The sequence below is a fragment of the Ornithorhynchus anatinus genome, chromosome Y4, assembly GCF_004115215.2.
Source record: "Ornithorhynchus anatinus isolate Pmale09 chromosome Y4, mOrnAna1.pri.v4, whole genome shotgun sequence".
Taxonomy (NCBI): domain Eukaryota; kingdom Metazoa; phylum Chordata; class Mammalia; order Monotremata; family Ornithorhynchidae; genus Ornithorhynchus; species Ornithorhynchus anatinus.
The window spans coordinates 243,569-263,086 of NC_053178.1; the positions used below are offsets into that span (position 1 = coordinate 243,569).

General features: G+C 49.5%; 1 non-coding gene across 1 annotated transcript; it reads left to right on the forward strand.

Moving 5' to 3' along the window:
- Positions 1–10,578: 10,578 nt before the first annotated feature.
- LOC114808710 lies at positions 10,579–10,716 on the forward strand. Its single transcript, XR_003756511.1, has one exon. It is a non-coding gene; the product is annotated as a small nucleolar RNA SNORA7 (small nucleolar RNA).
- Positions 10,717–19,518: the final 8,802 nt, after the last annotated feature.

Genomic DNA, 19,518 nt, shown 5'->3' on the forward strand with positions numbered 1-19,518 from the left:
GATCACTTACAGTTCCACCTCCTGGACAGAACCTTGGATCAGTTTCCGGAGGGTGCGGCCAGCTCAGGGCTCAACGGCTCCAGCCTTGCCCCCATCAAACTCCTCTCATTCAATGGGCAGATCGGTCAGTAGAACAGACTCCCTCATGTTCCCCTATCACAGTACCCGGGCAAGACACTGGGGGTGCCTCAGCAATGGGGGTGGCTGAGGCCCAATCCTGACCCCCTCCCCCCCAGCAGGGTCCATGGCCTGCACGAACTTGGTCAAGTGCCCCGGGTTCGTGGTCCCATCATCCTCCATGCGATGGTGAATATAGAGAATCCACTGCTGTATGGCAGCAGTTTGGGCAGCGCCCGGAGGGGTAGGATTGCTATTCAATATCAACTTACTAACCGGGAGCAGGCTTTTAAGGTCACTGAACGGCTGCCTGTGGTACCCTCAGTGTCTAGAAGGGCAACCTAAGAGGTTTAAGGGGGTTTTCTCATAAAGAGTGTTTTGGGCCGGAACTCTTTGCCAGCTATGTGTTCTGAATTGGATTGGGCATTCCCCAGGTGCCCCTGGGTCCTCTTGCCACAATCCCCACTGGTAACCTGAGCTGCCAGCACCCACATGTAGTGCAAAGGGGTGGGAGGGGTGTATGGGCCAGAGTGATTGGTACCCTAGGATCTGCTCGGTCAAGAGGGAGAGGGCTTCCTGGTGTATCTCTCCCCATTCCCAATGGCTGTGCTTTTTCAAAAGATTATGAAGGGACTGGGCAATGGCACTAAACCCCAGGACAGGTGCCCTCCAAAATCCCAGGGTCCCTGGCACCTGTCGGAGGCCCTTCTTTGAGGTAGAGGGAGGGAGGTCCTTCAGGTGGGTCAAATCTCTTGGGGTATTGAGCAGTGGCCTTCCAACCAGCAGACACCTAGGAGACTTCCTGGGCTGGGCCCTGGCTGTTTTTCCTCCGGGACCTGCGGTCCTAATGATTCTAGGTGATGGAGGATCTTGTCCCTTATCTCCCGGACTCCTTTCTCTGAATTTCCCCCTAACAGAATGTCATCCTTGTGCTGCAATATCGCAATTCCCTCAGGGGGTGGAAAGAGCTTCTGCAGCTCTTCGGCAAAGATATGATGTGCCAGGGTAGGGCTGTGCTTATATCCCTGCGTGAACCGCGTAAGGGTATACAGAGCTCCATCCCAGGAAAAGCCAAACCTCTCTTGATCCTTCAAGTGAATGGGGAACATGAAAACCACATCTTTAACATCCAGGGTGGCCATCCATACAAACCCCCTGTCTCAATATCTCAGACGATATCTTTGATACTGAGGACCGCTGAGTGAAGAGGCCCCATGGCCTTGTTCGGGTGGCGGTAGTCCACAGTCAAACCACACTCCCCATTTGACTTCTTAAGTGGCCACGCTGGGAAGTTTTAGGTCAAACCGATATGGCGTACAACTCCTTTCATCTCGAGGACCTTGAGTGGGACACCCAGCTTCAGAGATGACGCAATGCAGGGGAATGTGCACAGGATGGCACGTGGGAAGCGGTGGTGCCACCTGTAGAAGTGCAACCACTGCACCCTCAGCAGAAGACGCATTAGTGGTCACCTCTCCAGGTGGCATGCCAATAGTCCAGCACCCCCTATCACCGTCCCAGGCTTCTCCCCAGACTACATCCATCCCCCAGATGTTCATAGGGCCCAATGCCGGGACCGCCCGCTTTACTCAGCCATTGGCCGGGACTAATTTGGCTTGGGTGAAGGGGAGGCTCTCCCACTTCCCAGGGATCCCAACTGTGGAAAAGTTTCCCGTAATTGATGGTTGGCCCTTTAGCCAAGCATCCCTCCTAATCATAGATATCTGGGTCCCGGTGTCTCCCGGGAGGGAGACTTCCTGACGATCATTCACGAGGATGGTCATATGGGGGAAGCAGCGCCCAGGCTGCGAGAGGGCCACGGCCACCGTCTTTTGGCCAGGCCCACTGGATCCCCCTTCTAGTTTTCCTACTCCGCAGTGGGTGGGGCCGTTGGTCTACCTTCCCGAGTAAACAGCTTCAAGATACTGGTGGGCAGCCCATTCAGCTCGTCCATAGGAAAGCCCCGCTCCCTTCACTCCCACATACAGCCACCCGTCCCGGGTCCCATCTTCCTGAACTGGCTGGCTGTGGGGGCCGGTGGGGGTCCTTTTTAGTAGTCTTCCGAGCCGCCCTCCTCAGCCCCAGGCCTTTCTCAATCACGGCTGCCACACACCGGGTAATTGACACCTCAGGAGACTGGAACAGGGGCCAGTCGCTGTTGACCAAATGGCCCAAAGCACTCCAGATCTGTACCCCCCGGCCCTAATGCTCAAAGGGTGGCCAGAGCGCGCTCTGACCCTGGGGGTGAACCCTTTACTGTTGCACAGAGCAAGCCCTCTTGGGCAGGAAGAGACCAGGGACTAGGTTCCCGACTTCTCTCTCATCCAGAAGTTGTTCAATTCCAAGCATCAGAAGATGCCGGTTTAATGTAGTGGGCTAGCCCAGGGGAGAGTGTCAGCCCTTCCCCACTTACTCCGGGGGGACTTACTCCAGGGGACTGTCCGGGCCCAGCGTACTGCGAGGGTCCAGAGGATATAGCTTTGGGCGAGACTGTGGGTCACATCCACCCCTGGACCCAAATCTAGGCGGCTACTTTCCATCAGACTCACATCCACCTGGCCGGCTCCCGCCTTCCACGCCCTAGCCAGCCAGTCTAACACTGGTTCCCCGGGGGCCTGGGAAAATTCCTTAGAGAGCTGCCTGAGCTCAGGGGCAGTGAAGCTTGGAGTCTGGGGGTGACCTTTCCCTCGGGATTCCGCTCTCCCTGATAACAGGGGAGGGAGGCCGGGGCTGCCCCTCGAGGTTCTGTGGGGGCACCTCCCAATCCCGCAGGGAAGGAGGCGGTTCTAGTTCTGGTAAGGGATCGGAATCGTCTGTCCCTTCTTCGGAGGAATTTTCCCCACACAGCCGCAGGTACACGACCCGCTTAATCTCCCGCTCAGTCAGGGGGGGTCTTTCTTCCGCTCTTCTACCGCCTTGGCCACTCGGCTGCTAACTTCTGCTCTCAAAGGGTGGCCTGCTGTGCCTTCACCTCCACCACTGTCTACAGTAAGAGGCATTTCGTTTCACTTTCCCTTAGTTTCGCCTCCGGGGCCTCCTTCTCCCGCCGCCACCCTTGTCGCTCCCGGGCGGTGGCCTGCAGCACCATGGCGAGGAGGCCGAGGAGGGACTTTTTTTCTTCTTCTTCCTGATTCAAGGAGCCTCCCGCCAATCACAAAACTCCTTCACCTCCCTCACCGCCCCAGTGGCTCTCCATCCAGGGGCGGGCCCTCCGCGGGGTTCTCCAGCCTTCCGCTGCGAGGAATTCCAACAGGCCTCCCGCCTCGCAGTGGCCTACGGCCGATGCCATCCTCATCGCCATATCTATGTCACCCGTCGCCCGTCGTCCCCCTCGCCCGAGAGAGGGGGAGAGAGAGAGAGAGAGAGACTGGGGGTGGAGGGGCTGAGTTTTATACAAAAGTTATTCCGCTAGGCCAAATGAATTATTTGATGATTTTGGATGCGGCCAGTTGAACTACTGGATTATTGTGGATGCAGCCAGTTGAACTACTCGATTATTTTAGACGCAGCGAATTGAGCCTCCCTTTCGGCAGAGATAAGATTACTTAATGATCTTAGAGTTTCCCTATCGGGAGGAATATACTTATGTGTTATTCGCAGGTAGTAAAACATCCAGGTGCCAGCCAGGAGGAATAATTCACTTCTGGTTTGTTCGCCTGTGGCAAGACGGCTAGCTCCTTCCCACGGGCACTTCCCGCTCAGGAGGAATCCACTTTTGTGATTGCCGCCCGTAGTGAAGGACCTGGCTCCCACCCACGAAAGCTGGGCGACATACTCAGCCATCCCTTGGCCCCTTTCTTTCTTAGTGCGCTGGAACTGGTCTCAGAGCGCTCTGGGCAGAGAAAGACATGTGGGTTGCCACTGCCGCTGCCCCTCCTCTCTCGGTCCTCTGCCCAGAAGGTCAGAGGCGACAGATATTTATTAGCTGTGGCTTGCACCGTCCCAGTTTAGGTCCTCCGCTTGCTCAATCTCCACACCTTCTGTCCTCCATTCCTTATTTGATCGGCACGGAGGTGAGGGACACCCATCTTTCCGCCCCGCCCCGTCACCCAGGCCAGAGCAGTGTTAAAGTCACAGTTAGCATTTTGACCTTGAGATGGCCAGGGCCCCAGGTTCACCTTGGCACACAGGAAACTTCATTTATTCAATAGTATTTATTGAGCACTTACTATGTGCAGAGAGCACTGTACTCAGCGCTTGGAATGTACAACTGGGCAACAGATAGAGACAATCCCTGACCAATGACGGGCTGACAGTCTAAACGGGGGAGACAGACAGCAAAGCAAAATAGCATGAAACAAAACAAGACAACATCATCAAGATCACTAGAATCAAGGAGATATACACCTCATTAACAAAATAAATAGGGTAATAAATTGTATATATATATAAATGGGCATAGTGCTGAGGGGAGGGGGGAAGAGCATGGGGGGGTAGGAGGAGGGGAAGGAAAGGGGAGCAGAGGGAAGGGGGCTCAGTCTGGGAAGGTCTCCTGGAGGAGGGGAGCTCTCAGTAGGACGTTGAAGAGGGAAAGGGAGTTAAGTTGGTGGAGGTGAGGAGGAAGGACATTCATTCAATAGTATTTATTGAGCTCTTACTATGTGCAGAACACTGTACTAAGCGCTTGGAATGAACAAGTCAGCAACAGACTTGTTCCAGGACAAGGGTAGGATGTGGACCAGGGGTCAAAGATGGGACAGGCAAGAACAGGGTCCATGAGGAGGTGAGCGGCAGAGGAGCGGTGGGCAGTAGAAAGAGAGGAAGGGGGTAAAGTGATGGAGAGCTTTGAAGCCAAGAGCGAGGAGTTTTTGTTTTATGTGAAGGTTGATGGGCAACCACTGAAGGTTTTTGAGGAGGGGAGTGACATGCCCAGAGCGTTTCTGTGGGAAAATGATCCGGGCAGCAGAATGAAGAATAAACTGGAGTGGAGAGATTCAGGAGGAAGGGAGATTCGAGAAGAGGCTGACACAATAATCCAGTCGGGATATTATGAGAGCTTGTAATAATAATAATAATGATAATAATTATGTTGGTATTTGTTAAGCGCTTACTATGTGCAGAGTACTGTTCTAAGTGCTGGGGTAGATACAGGATAATCAGGTTGTCCCACGTGAGGCTCATAGTTAATCCTGATTTTACAGATGCGGTAAATGAGGCACAGAAAAGTGAAGTGACTTGCCCACAGTCACACAGCTGACAAGTGACAGAGCTGGGATTTGAACCCATGACCTCTGACTCCGAAGCTCAGGCTCTTTACACTGAGCCAGCACGAGAGCCTTTTGGATGGAGGGGAAAGGGCAGATCTTGGCGATATTGTGAAGGTGAAACTGGCAGGTGTTGGTGATGGATTGGTTCTGTGGGGTGAATGAGAGAGCTGAGTCAAGGGTGACACCAAGGTTGCGGACCTGTGAGGCGGGAACGATGGTAATGCCATCCACAGTGATGGAGAAGTCAGGAGAGGACAGGGTTTGAGAGGGAAGATAAGGAGTTCAGTCTTGGACACGTTGAGTTTTAGGTGGCGGGAAGACATCCAGGTGGAGACGACCTGGAGGCAGGAGGATATACAAGCCTGGTGGGAGGGGGAGAGAACTGGGGAGGAGAGGTAGATTTGCGTGTCATCTGCATAGAGATGATAGTTGAAGCTGTGGAAGTGCATGAGTTCACCAAAGGACTGAGTATAGATGGAGAACAGAAGAGGGCCAAGAACTCACCCTTGAGGAACCCCTGCAGTTAGTGGATGGGAGGGGGAGGAGGAGCCCGTGAAGGAGACTGACAATTAACAGCCAGAAAGGTCAGAGGAGAACCAGGAGAGGACGGACTCCGTGAGCTGAGGTGAGATAAAATGTGGAGGAGAATGGGACGATCGACAGTGTCAAAGGAAGGTCGAGGAGGATTAGGATAGAGTAGGAGCCATTGGATTTGGCAAGAAGGAGGTCATGGGTGACCTTACAGAGGGCAGTTTCAGTGGAGTAGAGGGGACAGAAGCCAGATCAGAGGGGGCCCAAGAGAAAGTTGGAGTTGAGGAATTCAAGGCAGCGAGTATAGATGACTCGTTTTAGGAGTTTGGAAAGGAAAGGTAGGAGGAAGATAGGACGAGAACTGGAAGGGAAAGTGGGGTCGAGGGAGGGTTTTTTTTTTTTGGATGGGGAAGATATGGACATGTTTGAAGGCAGAGGGGAAGAAACCATTAGAGAGTGAATGGTTAAAGACAGAAGTTAAGAAGGGGAGGGTGGAAGGGGCGATTGTTTTTATAAGGTGACTGGGAATGGGGTTCGAAGCAGGTGAAGGGGGTGGCACTTGTGAGAAGGGAGATCTCCCCTGAGGCTACTGCCTGGAAGGATGAGAAAGTAGGGGAGAGGGTTGGGAGCGGGGTGGATGGAGAAGGGGAGGGGTGACTTTGGGGACCTCAGACCTGAAAGTGTTAAGTAGGTGGCCAGATCGTTGGGGGTGAAGGGTGAGAGAGGGGGAGGAACAGGGGCCTGAGGAGAGAGTTAAAAGTCTGGAACAATTGGCAGGGTTGATGGGCATGGGCATCAATGAGGGAAGAAAAGTAGTTTTGCCTGGCAGAGAAGAGGACAGACATAAGGCAGCAGTCGAGAAGCAGCGTGGCTCAGGGGAAAGAGCACGGGCTTGGGAGTCAGAGGTCATGGGTTCAAATCCCAGCTCTGCCACTTGTCAGCTGTGTGACTGTGGGCAAGTCACTTAACCTCTCTGTGCCTCAGTTCCCTCATCTGTTAAATGGGGATTAAGACTGTGAGCCTTATGTGGGACAACCTGATTACTCTGTATCTATCCCAGCTCTTGGAACAGTGCTCTGCACATAGTAAGCATTTAACAAATAGCATTATTATTATTGTTAAGGCAGGAAAGGATAAATTTGAAGTGAATAAGGTTGGCTTGGTGCTTTGACTTTCACCAGCAGCACTCAGCAGTTTGAGCATAAGAGCGAAGGAGACAGACAGAGGCAGAGATCCAGGGCTGCGGGTTAGTGGGGTGAAAGCGGCAGAGGGAAAGGGGAGCGAGCCAGTTGAGTGGATAGGCCCAAGCTCTATCCCCTGGGCAATACTGTTTCTCGGGATTCCCGGACCGAGCCTTGAAAGACATGGTCAGTTAGGGGGTTGGAGGCATAGAGGAGCCCGAGAAAGAGATTAAGAAGGAGCTGCCAGAGAGATAGGAGAAAACTCAGGAGAGGACAGTGTCGGTGAAACCGAGGTTGGATAAGGGGATGGTAGACAGTGTCAAAGACAGGTGAGTGTTTGAGGAGGACTAGGATGGGGCAGATGCTGTTAGATTTGGCAAGGGGATTTCTGTGTACCGAAGCGGGCAGCGTAGCTTAGGGGCAAGAGTAGGGGCTTGGGAGTCAGAGGACGAGGGCTCTGATCCCAGCTCCACCACTGTCTGCTGTGTGACCTTGGGCAAGCCACTTCACTTCTCTGTGCCTCAGTTACCTCATCTGGAAAATGGGGATGAAAACTTGAGCCCTACGTGGGGCAAGCTGATTACCTTATATCTCCCCAGCGCTTAGAGCAGTGCTTGGCACATAAGAAGCCCTTAACAAATACCATTCTTGTTATCGTCATTATTAGAGAGAATTTGAGGGGAGGAAGTAGACATGGAGGCAGCAGCTGTAGACAGCTGGCTCAAGGAGTTTGGCAAGGAACGGTAGGAGGAAGATGGGGTGATTACTGGAAGGAGCTGTGGGATGAAGGGAAGGTTTCTTAGGATGGGGAGACACAAGACTGTTGGAAAGCAGTGGGGAAAAAGTCACTGGGGAGAGAAAAGTTGATGGCGGTAGTCAGCGAAGGAAAAAAGGAGGGTGCAAATGCTTTGATGAACTGTGAAGAGATGGGGTTGGAGGGGGTTTTGAGACCAGGTAGGAGATCTCTTGTTGAGTTCCTGCAGGGAAAGACGGGATAGTTGAAGAAGGGGCAGGAGAGGACTGGGACAGGAAAGGAGCAGGGTAGGTTTTAGGAAGATCACATCTAATGGTTTCAATTTTCTCAATAAAATATATGGCCAGGTCGTTAAGGGCAAGAGACAGGGGAGGTGTTGGACTGGAACAACTGTCAGTCAGACAGTCAATTGCATTATTTGAGCACTTACTATGTGCAGAGCACTGTACCCAGTGTTCGGGAAAGTACAGTACAATGACAAACAGACATATTCCCTGCCCACGATGCGCTTACAGCCAGAGGGGGAGACAGGCATTTATGTAAATCCATTACAGATATGCATATCAATGCTGTGGGGCTGGGATGGGGGGGTGAATAAGGGGAGCAAGTCAGGGCAATGCAGAAGGGAGTGGGAAAAGACCAAAGGAGGGCTTAGTCAGGGAAGGCCTTTTGGAGGAGATGTGCCTGTAATAAGGTTTTGAAAGTGGGGAGAGTAATTATCGACCATCTATGAGGAAGGAGGGCATTACCAGGCCAGAGACAGGATGAGGCCGAGAGGTCAGTGGCGAGACAGATGAGATTGAGGTACGGTGAGAAGTTTAGCATTAGAGAAGCAAAGTGTGTGGGCTGGGTTGTAGAAGGAGAGAAGTGAGGTGAGGTAGGAGGGAGCTAGGCAATCGATTGCTTTAAAGTCAATGGTGAGGCATTTCTGTTTGAGGCGGATGGGGATAGGCAACCACTGGAGTTTCTTGAGGAACAGGAAACATGGCAAGAACTTTTTTACAGAAAAATGACCCAAGCAGCCGAGGCCGCCGAGTGAAGTTTGGACTGGAGCTGGGAAGAGGCAGGAGGGAGCGAAGGTCAGCAAGGAGACTGATACAGTAATTGAGGAGGGATAGAATAAGTAATTGGATTAACGTGGGTAGCTGTTTGGTTGGAGAGGATAAGGCAGATTTTAGCAATGTTGTGAAGGTCGAACCAACAGGATAAGGTGAAGGATTGAATATGTTTGAGTGAGAGAGAAGAGTCAAGGATACTGCCAAGGCTTGTGAGGCAGAAAGGTTGGTGGTGCTGTCTACAGTCATGAAAAAGTCAGGAGGTGGACAGGGTTTAGGTGAGACGATACGAAGTTCTGTTTTAGACATGTTTATTTTAAACTAGTGAGGGCAATGGACATTGAAGTTAAATAAGGATGGAGAAATGATTTTGCCAGGCAGAGGAGACTAAGCCCCCCTTTTCCTCTGCTCCCCCACCCCTCCCCATCACCCAGACTCGCTCTCTTTGCTCTGCTCCCCTCCTCCCGCACAGCACTGGTGTATATATGTACTAATTTATAATTGTATTTATTCATATTCATGATGAGTAAATGTCTGTAATTCTATTCATTTATATTGATGTTATTGATGCCTCTTTACTAGTTTTGATGCCTGTCTCCCCCCTTCTACACTGTGAGCCCATTGTGGGCAGGGTTTGTCTCTATCTGTTGCTGAACTGTACTTTCCAAGCACTTAGTACAGTGCTCTGTACACAGTACACACTCAATAAATATGATTGAATTGAAAGGGTAGAGTTAAAGCATAAAGTCCATTTTTCAGCTGGGCTTTCCACTATTCAGTCCTAATATGACTCTGAATGTCTTTAGAGCAGTGTTTTTATTTGAAATTTCAAGACTCCCTCCACCTTGGCTCCCGCCGTTGCGTACTGCATCTTGGGTGTGGCACCTGTACTTACTCCCTTTATTCATCCACCTCCTCACCCAAGCAAGTCCCACAGCACTTAGGTACATATCCATAATTCATTTATTTATATTAATGCCTGTCTCCCTCTCTAGGCTGTAAACTTGTTGTGGGCAGGGGATGTGACTATTTGTTGTTCTATTGTACTCTCCCAAGTGCTTAGTATGGTGCTCTACACTCGGTAAGTGCTCCCTAAATGCGATTGACTGGCTGACTGAATCACTTATATACATCTGGATGGGAATGCAACAGCTGTGGAGCAAGTGGGAAAGTCAGGAAACCCTCTGGAGCACTCCCCTCAGGATGGCTTTGTGTGCACTTCTTTCATACTACAACAGGGAAGTCTTCCAACTAGAGAACTCTGAAATAACCAAGATTAATAATAATAAACATTACAATAATACTAACAATGTTTGTCAAGCACCTCCTTTGTGCCAAGTACTGCTCTAAGCACTAGGGTAGATAGAAAATATTCTCTTACGTGGGGGTCACAGTCTAAAGAATTGATTTGAAATGAATCCCTATTTTATAGATGAGAAAATTAAGAATCAAGCCGGGAGCTAGGTTGAGAGAGGAGCTTTTGAATCCTATCCCTCCTTAAGGTAACGTGGTCTGCAAATAGGCAGGCACTCCTAGAATACAACATACACAGCATGTTTATATTAGAAAAGAGCTAAAAAAAGTATTTTACTTAAATTACTCAGTTACGGTTATGACACATGAGTGTTTTTTATATGCCAAGTGCTGTACTAAATGCTGGGGTAAATACAGGACAATCAGTTCAGTCAAGGGCCACAGAGATAATTTTATTTAAACTTTTCTAGATCTAGAGTCCCCTCTCAGGGTTGCACCTGGAGAGTTTCCAGGAACCTACCAGTTTCAGCTACAGGAGGGAGAGTCAAGCAGAGGCCTGTCCATTCCATTCCTAGCTGGAGCAGTGGCTAGCAAGTGGGAGGCAATCTGCTACAAGTCAAAACTCACCGGTGCTGGGCAGCAGTGGCATGGGAGGGAGTGGAGGGCAGAGATCTGAGTTTGCTGCATGGAAGGAAGCACTTCCATATTTTTCCCAAGAAAACTCTATGGATAAACAACCAGAATGATTGCAGATGGAGGTGGAGTGTTCTGGGAGAGATGTGTCCATGGCGTGGTTATTGGTCGGAGATGACTTGACACCATAAAACAGGATAAGACAAGATATGGATTGAATTTATGGCTCAAGTGGTGAAATCAAATATCAGCTAATTCCAAACAAGTAACATTAACTAACCTGACTTTTGATGTTCTAGGCATGTGATCATAATATTTCTGATATTTGTTAAAGCCTCTCACTAAGGGCCAAGAACTGTATTAAGTGCCGAGGTAAATACAAGATGATTGGTTTTGACACAATCCTTCTCCCACTGAGGCTCACAGTTTAAGTGGGAAAGAGAATGTGTATTTAATTTCCATCTTCTAGATGAAGAACCAAGTAGGGGAGAGTCAGAATGCTTACTGAATTCTTCAGGAGAGAGACCAAGTGATCTTCATTAGCACAGGCACAAAGGGACTATGACATTAGGAGGAGAAATTTGTCCCGGGAGACTGAAACCTCAGGGCCCTTGCATTCCTTTTTTCGCTGTTGCAGAAGATGAAGCACTGGGGTGTTCCCAGATGAGAGGGAGGCCGACTCCTCTGTCAGATACATCTTGCAAAACTGTAGGAAGTTAATTATCCCCACTAATAGGCTCCATGCTTGATCTGCTTAATTGGTTTTTCGGGGACCAAATTGGGTTTGGCAACCCAAGCTGGGGCTTGGACACTTTTGCGAGCTTGATAGGCAAGGTGGAGAAGCAGCCTTTTGCAATTCAGATAGTAAAAGTAATAACTGTGGTATTTGTTAAGTATTTACTCTGGGCCAGGCACTGTACTAAGCTCTTGGGTGGATACAGGATTATCAGGTGGTACACAGTGCCTATCTCACATGAGGTCAGAACAGTCCCAAGTAGGAGGACAAAACCGGTGTGGCTGTGAATTTGGCAAAAATGGAGAAGGTTGTAGAGAGAGGTCTCTTAACCTGTCTTGTTAATTTTGAGTCCTCTAATCTGAGCCCCATCCTCTTAAACATCTGTCTTCTCCTCTAAACTGTAAACTGATTATGGGCAGGTAATGTGTCCGCTAATTCTGTTTCACTGTGCTCGCCCAAGTGCTTAATACAGGGCTCTGCGCATAAAAGTGCTCAATAAATATTATTGATTGACTGACTGACTGACTGACTGGAGAATTGCAGTTTGGAACAGCAGGGTTACACATATGCATATACCCCACAATATCCAATCTTTCTCTCCTCTCCCTCTACCATCAAGCAACCAATCAGTGGTATGAGTCGAAGCCTCATTAAGGAGGAAACACTGCATACCCTTTAGATTACAGTAGGCACAAGATGCACATTCCCTGCCTTCAGGAGGTTGCCATCTGAAGAAGGAGACGCGCAGACAATTGCTTTATGAACTATGGGAGCAGGAGAAAGACCAAGGATAGAACAGGTAATTTAACAGTAGTTACCCTTGCCCTCCTCAAGCTGGGGAAGAAAGGTAAGACCCGAGCTGCTTCTACTGTGGAGTTCCCCGTAGAGAGCCGCTGCTACCACAAGGTGACCCTTCCCCTCCCCAGCTCCAAACCGTGTTCTGGGTTGAGCTCTGCAGTGTAGGAAGGGAGATTTAAGCCGTGTTGTTTTCCCCATGATCTGAGGTGAGCCTCACAGTGCAGAGAGGGAACGCTGAGCTGGTACCGCTCCTCCTCTCCCCACTCCCTCTCTCCTGGGGTGCACACCAAAGGTCAGGTGCACCGCCATTTTACAACACCTCTGCAAGTGCCTCTGTGCCCGCTTGCAGCAGGCCCGGCTTACTGTTGAACTAGCTGCAGGACTGTTGCGCTCTTCCCACATACACCCTGATTCCGCAGGCCATGATGCTTCCCCCAGTCCCTGTTCTGGAGTGCAACTTGCAGCAGCTTCTGGATCCACCTCCAATCCCCTCATCACATCTTGTTAGTGACCGTATTGTCCCGTCGTTCCCCAACACGTTGATATTTTGGGGATGCCACCCCGCCAAGGCCACGAGGCTCCAACATGGTGGGTAGGACCACAGGTAAAGATCAACAGACCATTGGAAGAGGGACTAAGAGTGATGAATGGGTACCACTGGAAACAGAGGGATGCTAACTTCCTTTTCAACTGCCAATGAGAAGTCACGAAACCCAAGAGATTAACACAGGAACTAATGAGTGTTTGGATTTTGGGGGAGTCCAAGGGGAGCTGACCACTTCAGTGGGGGGCAGGCTTATGCAAATGAATAGGTAAGTACCCCATGCTCAATACCTGGACCAGAAGCCACTTGCATAGGGCTCCCAGGAGAGAGTAAGTCAACCCTTTGGGAAACTCAAATCCCTAAGTGGCCAAGGAGGTGTTGCTGAGCCAACAGAAATTCCCAAATGTTTTCATGAGTAGTCTTCATTACTACTCATTAATCATTAATCATTAGTCATTAATCAAGACGGATTAAAGATTCCTAAATTTCTTACTGGGTTCTCTACACTCCACCCCTCTGGGAGTGGTACCATCAGTAATCTAAGGCAGAATAGTGGGTTGAAGGGAAGAGAGTTGCTATTAGTCTCCAACTTCAAATCCGAGTACAACTTGTGTTGATCAGCGTCCAGATTCTTCTTATTCTGGGGGATCAAGGAGGCTGATGCAGGTGGATTAGGATGAGTGATCTGGTGCTTACCTTCTCACTGTGCCTCTTTCTCACCTGTCCCACCTTCAACCCCTGGCACATGTCCTATCTCTGGCCTGGAACACCCTCCCTACTCAAATCTGCCAAACAATAAAACTTTCCCCCTTCAAAGCCCTATTGAAGGTTCACCTCCTCCATGAGGTCTTCCCAGACTAAACCCCCCTTTTCCTCAGCTCCCCCTCCCCTCCATGTCACACTGTCTCGCTACCTCTGGTCTCCCCCTGCCCCCTTTCCACAGCACTTGTGTATAAATGTACATATCTATAATTCTATTTATTTATATGGATGCCTGTTTACTTGTTTTGATGTCTGTCTTCCCCCTTCTAGACTCTAGGCCCGCTATGGGCAGGGATTGTCTCTATTGCTGAATTGTACTTTCCAAGAGCTTAGTACTCTGCACACAGTAAGCACTCCAAAAATATCACTGAATGAATGAATGGATAACACGTTAGCAGTTTGGAGGAAGAGGAAAAGGCATATTTTAGCTATGTTGTGAAAGTGGTACTGACAGAACTTGGTGATGGATTGAATATGTGAGTTGAAAGACAGAGAGGAGTCAAGAATAATGCCAAGGTTATAGGCTTGTGAGACAGGAAGGCTGGTGGTGTCGTCTACAGTGATGGGACAGTCAGGGAATCAGGGGGAGACCAGGGCTTGAGTGGGAGATAAGAAGATAAGATAAGACAAGGTCAAGAAGTGTAATTATTAATTTAAAAGGTTGGAGGAAACGCCTGTAGCTACTGCTCACGGTTATCTGAAGGGATGAGAGAGACAGCCTGGACTGGAGGAGACCTTGTAATCAGAGATACCTGCGCTGGTCTTGGCCATTCTCGGACTGAATGCTAATGGAGAATAATCATCCTGGGTTGGAAGGCTTAAATGGTGTCAGGGATCTCATCCCTCTTGGGTTGGAGGGCTTAATGGCAGCAGGATCTTTTATGATTAATGTTTTGTGCATGATAATTAACTTATTTAATGGTGACACTGAATATCGTGGTTTGTTCTATCGCTGAAGCTGAGTCACGAGGCCCTGCCCCAGCCCTAATTCGGTCTACTGGGACATAACAGCAGCAGGCTGAAATACAGACTGGAGTTGGGAGAGACAGGAGGCAGGAGGGTCAGCAAGGAAAATGATAGAGTCATCAAGGTGGGATAAAATAAATCCTTGGATTAACATGGTGGCAATTTGGATGTGAGGTAACACCCCCCCCCCCCCCTCCATTTAGGTGGTGGGAGGCAGAAGAGGATTCCACGAAAGAACGGAGAATGAGTGGTCAGAGAAATAGGAGAACAAGAAGGGAGTAGTATCAGTGAAGCCAAAGTTGGATAATGTTTCCAGGTGAAAAGGGTGGTCGAGAATGTCAAAGACAACAGAGAGGTGGAGGAGGATTAGGATGGAGAAGACGTTTGGATTTAGTGAGGAGGAGATCAGTTTTGACATTCGACAGGGCAGTTTCTGTACGGTGAAGGGGACAGAAGTCAGATCAGAGGGGGTCAAGGAAAGAATTGGAAGGTAGGAGCCTGAGGCAGCAGGTATAGGCAACTTTCAATCAATAGTATTTTTCATTCAATAGTATTTATTGAGCGCTTACTATGTGCAGATCACTGTACTAAGCGCTTGGGATGAACAAGTCGGCAACAGATAGAGACAGTCCCTGCCGTTTGACGGGCTTACAGTCTAATCGGGGGAGACGGACAGACAAGAACAATGGCACTAAACAGCGTCAAGGGGAAGAACATCTCGTAAAAACAATGGCAACTAAATAGAATCAAGGCGATGTACAATTCATTAACAAAATAAATAGGGTAACGAAAATATATACAGTTGAGCGGACGAGTACAGTGCTGTGGGGATGGGAAGGGAGAGGTGGAGGAGCAGAGGGAAAAGGGGAAAATGAGGCTTTAGCTGCGGAGAGGTAAAGGGGGGATGGCAGAGGGAGTAGAGGGGGAAGAGGAGCTCAGTCTGGGAAGGCCTCTTGGAGGAGGTGATTTTTAAGTAAGGTTTTGAAGAGGGAAAGAGAATCAGTTTGGCGGAGGTGAGGAGGGAGGGCGTTCCAGGACCGCGGGAGGACGTGACCCAGGGGTCGACAGCGGGATAGGCGAGACCGAGGGACGGCGAGGAGGTGGGCGGCAGAGGAGCGGAGCGTGCGGGGTGGGCGGTAGAAAGAGAGAAGGGAGGAGAGGTAGGAAGGGGCAAGGTGATGGAGAGCCTTGAAGCCTAGAGTGAGGAGTTTTTGTTTGGAGCGGAGGTCGATAGGCAACCACTGGAGTTGTTTAAGAAGGGGAGTGACATGCCCAGATCGTTTCTGCAGGAAGATGAGCCGGGCAGCGGAGTGAAGAATAGACCGGAGCAGGGCGAGAGAGGAGGAAGGGAGGTCAGAGAGAAGGCTGACACAGTAGTCTAGCCGGGATATAACGAGAGCCCGTAATAGTAAGGTAGCCGTTTGGGTGGAGAGGAAAGGGCGGATTTTGGCGATATTGTAGAGGTGAAACCGGCAGGTCTTGGTAACGGATAGGATGTGTGGGGTGAACGAGAGGGACGAGTCAAGGATGACACCGAGATTGCGGGCCTGCGGGACGGGACGTTCCTCTCCAAGGCGTTTGGAGAGGAATGGTAGGAGGGAGATGGGGCAATAACAGGAGGCAGCATGGGGTGAAGGGAGGTTTTTTTTAGGATGGGGAGATATGAGCATGTTTGAAAGAAATGTGGCCTCCTGTCCAATCTCCCATTGAAGGCCCCTCACCCAGGTCTGGAAATCCAACTCCAGCAGATAATGGACTGCTTCTCTATATGGACTTGCTGAAATGGGCTCAGAGCCTCACGGGGTCCAGATGCCTTCTGGGAACAGAAGTATTAGCAGAGTTGGATTAAGATTTCACTGTCCTTCTGTCAACTAGATTCAATCCCTCAAGACCATTCCCCCTCTCTGTTCTCTGGAAACATCTCCATCTTCTCCTCTGTAGCTGGGACCCTAGGCAATAAATAAACCTGAGTTGTGTAGAACTTAGGGTGCAGCACTGGTGATGGAGCACCAAAGGATAGGATTTGAGGGGGTAATAATAATAATAATTATGTTGGTATTTGTTAAGCGTTTACTATGTGCAGAGCACTGTTCTAAGCGCTGGGGTAGACACAGGGGAATCAAGTTGTCCCACATGGGGCTCACAGTCTTCATCCTCATTTTTTTTTTACAGATGAGGTAACTGAGGCACAGAGAAGTTAAGTGACTTGCCCACAGTCACACAGCTGACAGGTGGCAGAGCTGGGATTCGAACTGGTAGTGGCCAGTGGAGGAACCACTGGGAAGGGAAAGGAAAAAGCGGGAGCCAGAGGAAAGGAAGACTGAAATACAGACTGGAGATGTTTTCATGAGTAGTCTTCAGGAGAGACTCACTGCTTGGAAGGGGGATCACTGGCAACGATTTATGTTACCCTGCCAGAGAGGGTGAAGGGCCGTGTGTCTATCAACTCTTCTCTTCCAAGACCTTAGTACAGTGCTCTGCATGCAGTATGTGCTCACTAAATGCCATTGATTGATTGATTAATTGGAGGGATTTATAGGGAAAAGAGGTAGAGGGGTTTGAGGAAGCTGATGAGTGGGAGGAGATTGATGAAAGGGAAGGAAGGTAGTTAGGGTGGGAGAAATGGGAAATAGCTGGGAGCTAATTTGAAGGGGAAAGCTAGAGAGACTGAGAGAAAGGAACTTGTTGCCGACAAGTCAACAACCTACCATGGTCTCTGGAAGAGAACCTACAAAAACCCACGACCCCTTTCCAGCCCCAGCATCCCAACATAATTAATTAAAGAGTGAAACAAAATTCCGGAGATCTGATGCAGTGCTGTATACTTGAAGCAGGTGAATTGGAACACCCACTGCTAGGGTCCCCTTCAATGTAATGGAGCCAGGAATGTCCCTTATTTATAGTATTTGTTAAGTGCTTACTATGGGCTGGGCACTGGTCTAAGAGCTTGGGTAGATAGAAGCTAATTGGGTTGGACACACTCCCTGTTCCACCTAGGCTCACAGTCTTAATCCCTATTTTACAGATGAGTTAACTGAGGCCACACAGAAGTGCCTCTAGGTCACGCAGCAGACAAATGTGACCTCAAAAAGCTCCAGGGGTTGCCCATCCACCCGCCACATCAAACAAAAACTCCTCATCATTGGCTTTAAAGCACTCAATCACGTGGACCCCTCCTACCTCACTTCGCTACTCTCCTACTACAGACCAGCCCGCACACTTCTCTCCTCTAATGCTAACGTTCGCACTGTGACTCATTCTCATCTTTCTTGCCTTTGACCCCTCAACCCACATCCTGTCTGTGGCCTGGAATGCCGTCCCTCCTCAAATCCAGCAGACAATTACTCTAGCCCTCTTACAGTCACTTAATTCTCTGTGCCTCAGTTACCTCATCTGTAAAATGGTGGTGAATACTGTGAACCCTACGTGGGACAACCTGATTACCTTGTATCTACCCCAACGCTTAGAACAGTGCTTGGCACATAACACATACCAACATTATTATTAAAAGCCTTATTGAAGGCAAATCTCCCCCAACAGACCGTCCATGACAAAGCCTCCTTTTCCTCTTCCCCCACTGCCTTCCGCATCAGCCAACTTCCTCTCTTTGTTCATCCCCCTTCCCAGCCCCACAGAACTTCTGTAGCATGGCTCAGTGGAATGAGCACGGGCTTAGGAATCAGAAGTCATGGGTTCTAATCCCAGCTCCTCCACCTGTCAGCTGTGTGATTTAGGGCAAGTCACTTTACTTCTCGGTGCCTCAGTTCCCTCATCTGTAAAATGGGGATTGAGACTTGAGCCACACATGGGACAACCTGATTACCCTGTATCTACCCCAGCGCTTAGAACAGTGTTCGGCACATAGTAAGCGCTTAACAAATACCAGCATCATCATCATCATCATATCCATAATTTATTTATATTAATGTCTGTCTCCCCAGCTCTAGACTGGAAGCTCGTTATGGACAGGAATGTGTCTGTTTATTGTTGTATTGTACTGTCCCAAGCACTTAGTAGGGTGCTCTGCACACAGTAAGCAGTCAAAATGTATGATTGAATGAATGAATGGAAGTGGCGGAGCCTAGATTAGAACCCAGGTCCTTCTGACTCCCGGGCTGAGGCTTTCTCCACTAGGCCACGCTGCTTCTCCCTATTCCCCCTTTACCTCTTCAGCGTTCCATTCCCCTCCTTGGTTCTGCTCTGGTGACAGGTTTCCTGTTCTCCAAAGTTACCTTGGGGCAATCGGAGTCATTTCTAATGTATGCCTGCATATTTTGGAGGGCTCCCTGATAGAGTCAGCATAATCCTTTCAATTGGCATGGTCAGATCAGCTGGCATGACCTCTGTACCTTGAAAATCTGCTATCAGTCAATAGTATTTACTGAGTGCTTACTGTGTACAGAGCACTGCACTAAATGTTTGTGAGAGTACAGTGCAACAAAGTTAGTAGCCATATTTCATGCCCACAGTGAGTTTTCAGTCTAGGGGAATCTGATCCGTAGCTGGAATTTCCATCCTTCTTGTCTCACAGGTCCGTAACCTTGGTGTTATCCTTGACTACTCTCTGTTATTCAACACATATATTCAATCTGTCACTAAATCCTGTAGGCCCCACCTTCACAGCAGAGCTAAAATCTGCCCTTTCTTCTTCATCTAAACTGCTACCACATTAATACAATCACTCATCCTATCCTGCCTGGACTACTGCATCAGCCTCCTTGTTGATATCCCAGCCTCCTGTCTCTCCCCACTCTAGGCCATACTTCACTCTGCTGCCCCGATTACTTTTCCACCTAAAAGTTCAGGATATGTCATCCCCCTCCTCACAAACTTCCAGTGGTTATCCATCCACCTGAGCATCAAACAAAAACTCCTCATCATTGCCTTTAAAGCACTCCACCACCTTGTCCCCTCTTACCTCACCTTGCTTCTCTCCTCTATAACCCAGCTGCACAATCTGCTCCTTTTGTTCTAGCCTTC